The sequence below is a fragment of the Scyliorhinus torazame genome, chromosome 4, assembly GCF_047496885.1.
Source record: "Scyliorhinus torazame isolate Kashiwa2021f chromosome 4, sScyTor2.1, whole genome shotgun sequence".
In the NCBI taxonomy this organism is placed as follows: domain Eukaryota; kingdom Metazoa; phylum Chordata; class Chondrichthyes; order Carcharhiniformes; family Scyliorhinidae; genus Scyliorhinus; species Scyliorhinus torazame.
In genome coordinates, this window is record NC_092710.1 from 21,716,839 (window position 1) to 21,722,838 (window position 6,000).

A 6,000-nucleotide genomic window follows, 5' to 3' on the forward strand; every position below is an offset into this window, starting at 1 on the left:
GGGAATGGAGGTATAGAGGGATTAGACATCCTGGAGCGAAATGGAGCTTTAGAGGGATTGGACATCCTGGAGGGGAATGGAGGTATAGAGGGATTGGACATCCTGGCGGGGAATGGAAGGTGAGTGGGATTGCACATCCTGGTGGCGAATGGAGGTATAGCGGGATTGGACGTCCTGGTGGGGAATGGAGGTATAGAGCGATTGGACATCCTGGCGGGGAATGTAGGGAGAGAGGGATTGGACATCCTGGTCGGGAATGGGAGTAAAGAGGGATTGGACACCCTGGTGGGGAATGGAGGGAGAGAGGGATTGGACATTCTGGTGGGGAATGGAGCTATGGAGGGATTGGACATCCTGGTGGGGAATGGAGGGAGAGAGGGATTGGACATCCTGGTCGGGAATGGGAGTAAAAAGGGATTGGACACCCTGGTGGGGAATGGAGGGAGAGAGGGATTGGACATCCTGGTCGGGAATGGAGGTATGGAGGGATTGGAGGGGCAGCATGTAGCATTGTGGATAGCACAATTGCTTCACAGCTCCAGGGTCCCAGGTTCGATTCTCGGCTGGGTCACTGTCTGTGCTGAGTCTGCACATCCTCCCCGTGTGTGCGTGGATTTCCTCTGGGTGCTCCGGTTTCCTCCCACAATCCAAAGATGTGCAGGTTAGGTGGATTGGCCATGATAAATTGCCCTTAGTGTCCCAAATTGCCCATAGTGTTGGGTGGGGTTGCTGGGTTATGGGGATGGGGTGGAGGTGTTGACCTTGTGTGGGGTGCTCTTTCCAAGAGCCGATGCAGACTCGATGGGCCGAATGGCCTCCTTCTGCGCTGTAAATTCTATGAGTCTATGGACATCCTGGTGGGGAATGGAGGTATAGAGGGATTGGACATCCTGGTGGGGAATGGAGGGAGAGGGGGATTAGACATCCTGGTGGGGAATGGAGGGAGAGTGGGATTGGACATCCTGGTGGCGAATAGAGGCATAGAGGGATTGGACATCCTGGTGGGGAATGGGGGTATAGAGGGATTGGACATCCTGGTGGGGAATGGAGGTATAGAGGGATTGGACATCCTGGTGGGGAATGAAGGGAGAGAGGGATTGAACATCCGGGTGGGGAATGGAGGTATAGAGGGATTGGACATCCTGGTGGGGAATGGAGGTATAGAGGGATTGGACAACCTGGTGGGAATGGATGTATTGAGGGATTGGACATCCTGATGTGGATTGGAGGGAGAGAGGGATTGGACATCCTGGTGGCGAATAGAGGCATAGAGGGATTGGACATCCTGGTGGGGAATGGAGGGAGAGGGATTGGACATCTTGGTGGGGAATGGATTGAGAGAGGTTTGGACATCCTGCTGAAGAATGGAGGGAGAGGGATTGGACAGCCTGGTGGTGAATTGAGGGAGAGAGGGATTGGACATTCTGTTGGGGAATGGAGGGAGACAGGGATTGTACATCCTGGTGGGGAATGGAGGTATAGAGGGATTGGACATCCTGGTGGGGAATGGTGGTATAGAGGGATTGGACATCCCGGTGGAGAATGGAGGGAGAGAGGGATTGGACATGCTGGTGGGGAATGCAAGTATAGATGGATCGGACATCCCGGTGGGGAATGGAGGGAGAGAGGGATTGGACATCCTGGTGGGTAATGGAGGGAGAGACGGATTGGACATCCTGGTGGGGAATGGTGGGAGAGTGGGATTGGACATCCTGGTGGTGAATGGAGGGAGAGAGGGAATCAACATCTTGGTGGGGAATGGAGGTATAGAGGGATGGGACATCCCAGTGGGGAATGGAGGTATAGAGGGATTGGACATCCTGGTGGGGAATGGAGATATAGAGGGATTGGAAATCCTGATGGTGAATGGAGGTATAGTGGAATTGGCCATCCTGGTGGGGAATGGAGGGAGAGAGGGATTCGATACCCTGGTGGGGAATGGAGGTACAGAGGGACTGGACATCCTGGTGGGGAATCAGTGTATAGAGGGATTGGACATCCTGGTGGGGAATGGAGGTATAGAGGGATTGGACATCCTGGTGGGGAATGGAGGTATAGAGGGATTGGACATCCTGGCGGGGAATGGAGGGAGAGAGGGATTGGACATCCTGGTGGGGAATGAAGGTATAGAGGGATTGGACATCCTGGCGGGAAATGGATGGAGAGAGGGATTGGACATCCTGGTGCGGAATGGAGGTATAGAGGGATTAGACATCCTGGCGCGAAATGGAGGTATAGAGGGATTGGACATCCTGGAGGGGAATGGAGGTATAGAGGGATTGGACATCCTGGCGGGGAATGGAAGGTGAGTGGGATTGCACATCCTGGTGGCGAATGGAGGTATAGCGGGATTGGACGTCCTGGTGGGGAATGGAGGTATAGAGCGATTGGACATCCTGGCGGGGAATGTAGGGAGAGAGGGATTGGACATCCTGGTCGGGAATGGGAGTAAAGAGGGATTGGACACCCTGGTGGGGAATGGAGGGAGAGAGGGATTGGACATTCTGGTGGGGAATGGAGCTATGGAGGGATTGGACATCCTGGTGGGGAATGGAGGGAGAGAGGGATTGGACATCCTGGTCGGGAATGGGAGTAAAAAGGGATTGGACACCCTGGTGGGGAATGGAGGGAGAGAGGGATTGGACATCCTGGTCGGGAATGGAGGTATGGAGGGATTGGAGGGGCAGCATGTAGCATTGTGGATAGCACAATTGCTTCACAGCTCCAGGGTCCCAGGTTCGATTCTCGGCTGGGTCACTGGCTGTGCTGAGTCTGCACATCCTCCCCGTGTGTGCGTGGATTTCCACTGGGTGCTCCGGTTTCCTCCCACAATCCAAAGATGTGCAGGTTAGGTGGATTGGCCATGATAAATTGCCCTTAGTGTCCCAAATTGCCCATAGTGTTGGGTGGGGTTGCTGGGTTATGGGGATGGGGTGGAGGTGTTGACCTTGGGTGGGGTGCTCTTTCCAAGAGCCGATGCAGACTCGATGGGCCGAATGGCCTCCTTCTGCGCTGTAAATTCTATGAGTCTATGGACATCCTGGTGGGGAATGGAGGTATAGAGGGATTGGACATCCTGGTGGGGAATGGAGGGAGAGGGGGATTAGACATCCTGGTGGGGAATGGAGGGAGAGTGGGATTGGACATCCTGGTGGGGAACGGAGGTGTAGAGGGATTGGACATCCTGGTGGGGAATGGTGGTATAGAGGGATTGGACATCCTGGTGGGGAATGGAGGGAGAGGGATTGGACATCTTGGTGGGGAATGGATTGAGAGAGGTTTGGACATCTTGCTGAAGAATGGAGGGAGAGGGATTGGACAGCCTGGTGGTGAATTGAGGGCGAGAGGGATTGGACATTCTGTTGGGGAATGGAGGGAGACAGGGATTGTACATCCTGGTGGGGAATGGAAGTATAGATGGATCGGACATCCCGGTGGGGAATGGTGGCAGAGAGGGATTGGACATCCTGGTGGAGAATGGAGGTAGAGACGGATTGGACATCCTGGTGGGGAATGGAGGGAGAGTGGGATTGGACATCCTGGTGGTGAATGGAGGGAGAGAGGGAATCAACATCTTGGTGGGGAATGGAGGTATAGAGGGATGGGACATCCCAGTGGGGAATGGAGGTATAGAGGGATTGGACATCCTGGTGGGGAATGGAGATATAGAGGGATTGGAAATCCTGATGGTGAATGGAGGTATAGAGCAATTGGCCATCCTGGTGGGGAATGGAGGGAGAGAGGGATTCGATACCCTGGTGGGGAATGGAGGTACAGAGGGATTGGACATCCTGGTGGGGAATGAGTGTATAGAGGGATTGGACATCCTGGTGGGGAATGGAGGTATAGAGGGATTGGACATCCTGGTGGGGAATGGAGGTATAGAGGGATTGGACATCCTGGCGGGGAATGGAGGGAGAGAGGGATTGGACATCCTGGTGGGGAATGGAGGTATAGAGGGATTAGATATCCTGGCGCGAAATGGAGGTATAGAGGGATTGGACATCTTGGAGGGGAATGGAGGTATAGAGGGATTGGACATCCTGGCGGGGAATGGAGGGAGAGAGGGATTGGACATCCTGGTGGGGAATGGAGGGAGAGAGGGATTGGACATCATTGTTGGGAATGGAGGGAGAGAGGGACACGACATCCTGGTGGGGAATGGAGGTATAGAGGGATTGGACATCCTGGTGGGGAATGGAGGGAGAGGGATTGGACATCCTAGTGGGGAATGGAGGGAGAGAGGGATTGGACATCCTGTTGGGGAATGGTATAGAAAGATTGGACATCCTGGTGGGGAATGGAGGGAGAGGGATTGGACATCCTGGTGGGCAATGGAGGTACAGAGGGATTGGACATCCTGGTGGGGAATGGAGGTATAGAGGGATTGGACATCCTGATGGGGAATGTAGGGAGAGAGGGATTGGACATCCTGGCGGGGAATGGAGGGAGAGAGGGATTGGACATCATTGTTGGGAATGGAGGGAGAGAGAGACACGACATCCTGGTGGGGAATGGAGGTATAGAGGGATTGGACATCCTGCTGGGGAATGGAGGGAGAGAGGGATTGGACATCCTGGTGGGGAATGGAGGTATGGAGGGATTGGACATCCTGGTGGGGAATGGAGGTCTAGAGGGATTAGACATCCTGGTGGGGAATGGAGGGAGAGCTGTTGGACATCCTTGAGCGGTATGGGGGGAGAGAGGGATTGGACATCCTGGTGGGGAATGGAGGGAGAGAGGGATTGAACATCCTGGTGGAGAATGGATGGAGAGAGGGATTGGACACCCTTGTGGGGAATTGAAGTATAGCGGGATTGGACATCCTGGTGGGGAATGAAGGGAGAGAGGGATTGGACATCCGGGTGGGGAATGGAGGTATAGAGGGATTGGACATCCTGGAGGGGAATGGAGGTATAGAGGGATTGGACAACCTGGTGGGAATGGATGTATTGAGGGATTGGACATCCTGATGTGGATTGGAGGGAGAGAGGGATTGGACATCCTGGTGGCGAATAGAGGCATAGAGGGATTGGACATCCTGGTGGGGAATGGAGGGAGAGGGATTGGGCATTCTGGTGGTAAATGGAGGTGGAGGGATTGGACATCCTGGTGGAGAATGGAGGGAGAGGGATTGGACATCTTGGTGGGGAATGGATAGAGAGAGGTTTGGACATCCTGCTGAAGAATGGAGGGAGAGGGATTGGACAGCCTGGTGGTGAATTGAGGGAGAGAGGGATTGGACATTCTGTTGGGGAATGGAGGGAGACAGGGAATGTACATCCTGGTGGGGAATGGAGGTGTAGAGGGATTGGACATCCTGGTGGGGAATGGTGGTATAGAGGGATTGGACATCCCGGTGGAGAATGGAGGGAGAGAGGGATTGGACATGCTGGTGGGGAATGGAAGTATAGATGGATCGGACATCCCGGTGGGGAATGGAGGGAGAGAGGGATTGGACATCCTGGTGGGGAATGGAGGGAGAGACGGATTGGACATCCTGGTGGGGAATGGAGGGAGAGAGGGAATCAACATCTTGGTGGGGAATGGAGGTATAGAGGGATTGGACATCCTGGTGGGGAATGGAGATATAGAGGGATTGGAAATCCTGATGGTGAATGGAGGTATAGAGGAATTGGCCATCCTGGTGGGGAATGGAGGGAGAGAGGGATTCGATACCCTGGTGGGGAATGGAGGTACAGAGGGATTGGACATCCTGTTGAGGAATGAGTGTATAGAGGGATTGGACATCCTGGTGGGGAATGGAGGTATAGAGGGATTGGACATCCTGGTGGGGAATGGAGGTATAGAGGGATTGGACATCCTGGCGGGGAATGGAGGGAGAGAGGGATTGGACATCCTGGTTGGGAATGGAGGTATAGAGGGATTGGACATCCTGGCGGGAAATGGATGGAGAGAGGGATTGGACATCCTGGTGGGGAATGGAGGTATAGAGGGATTAGACATCCTGGCGCGAAATGGAGGTATAGAGGGATTGGA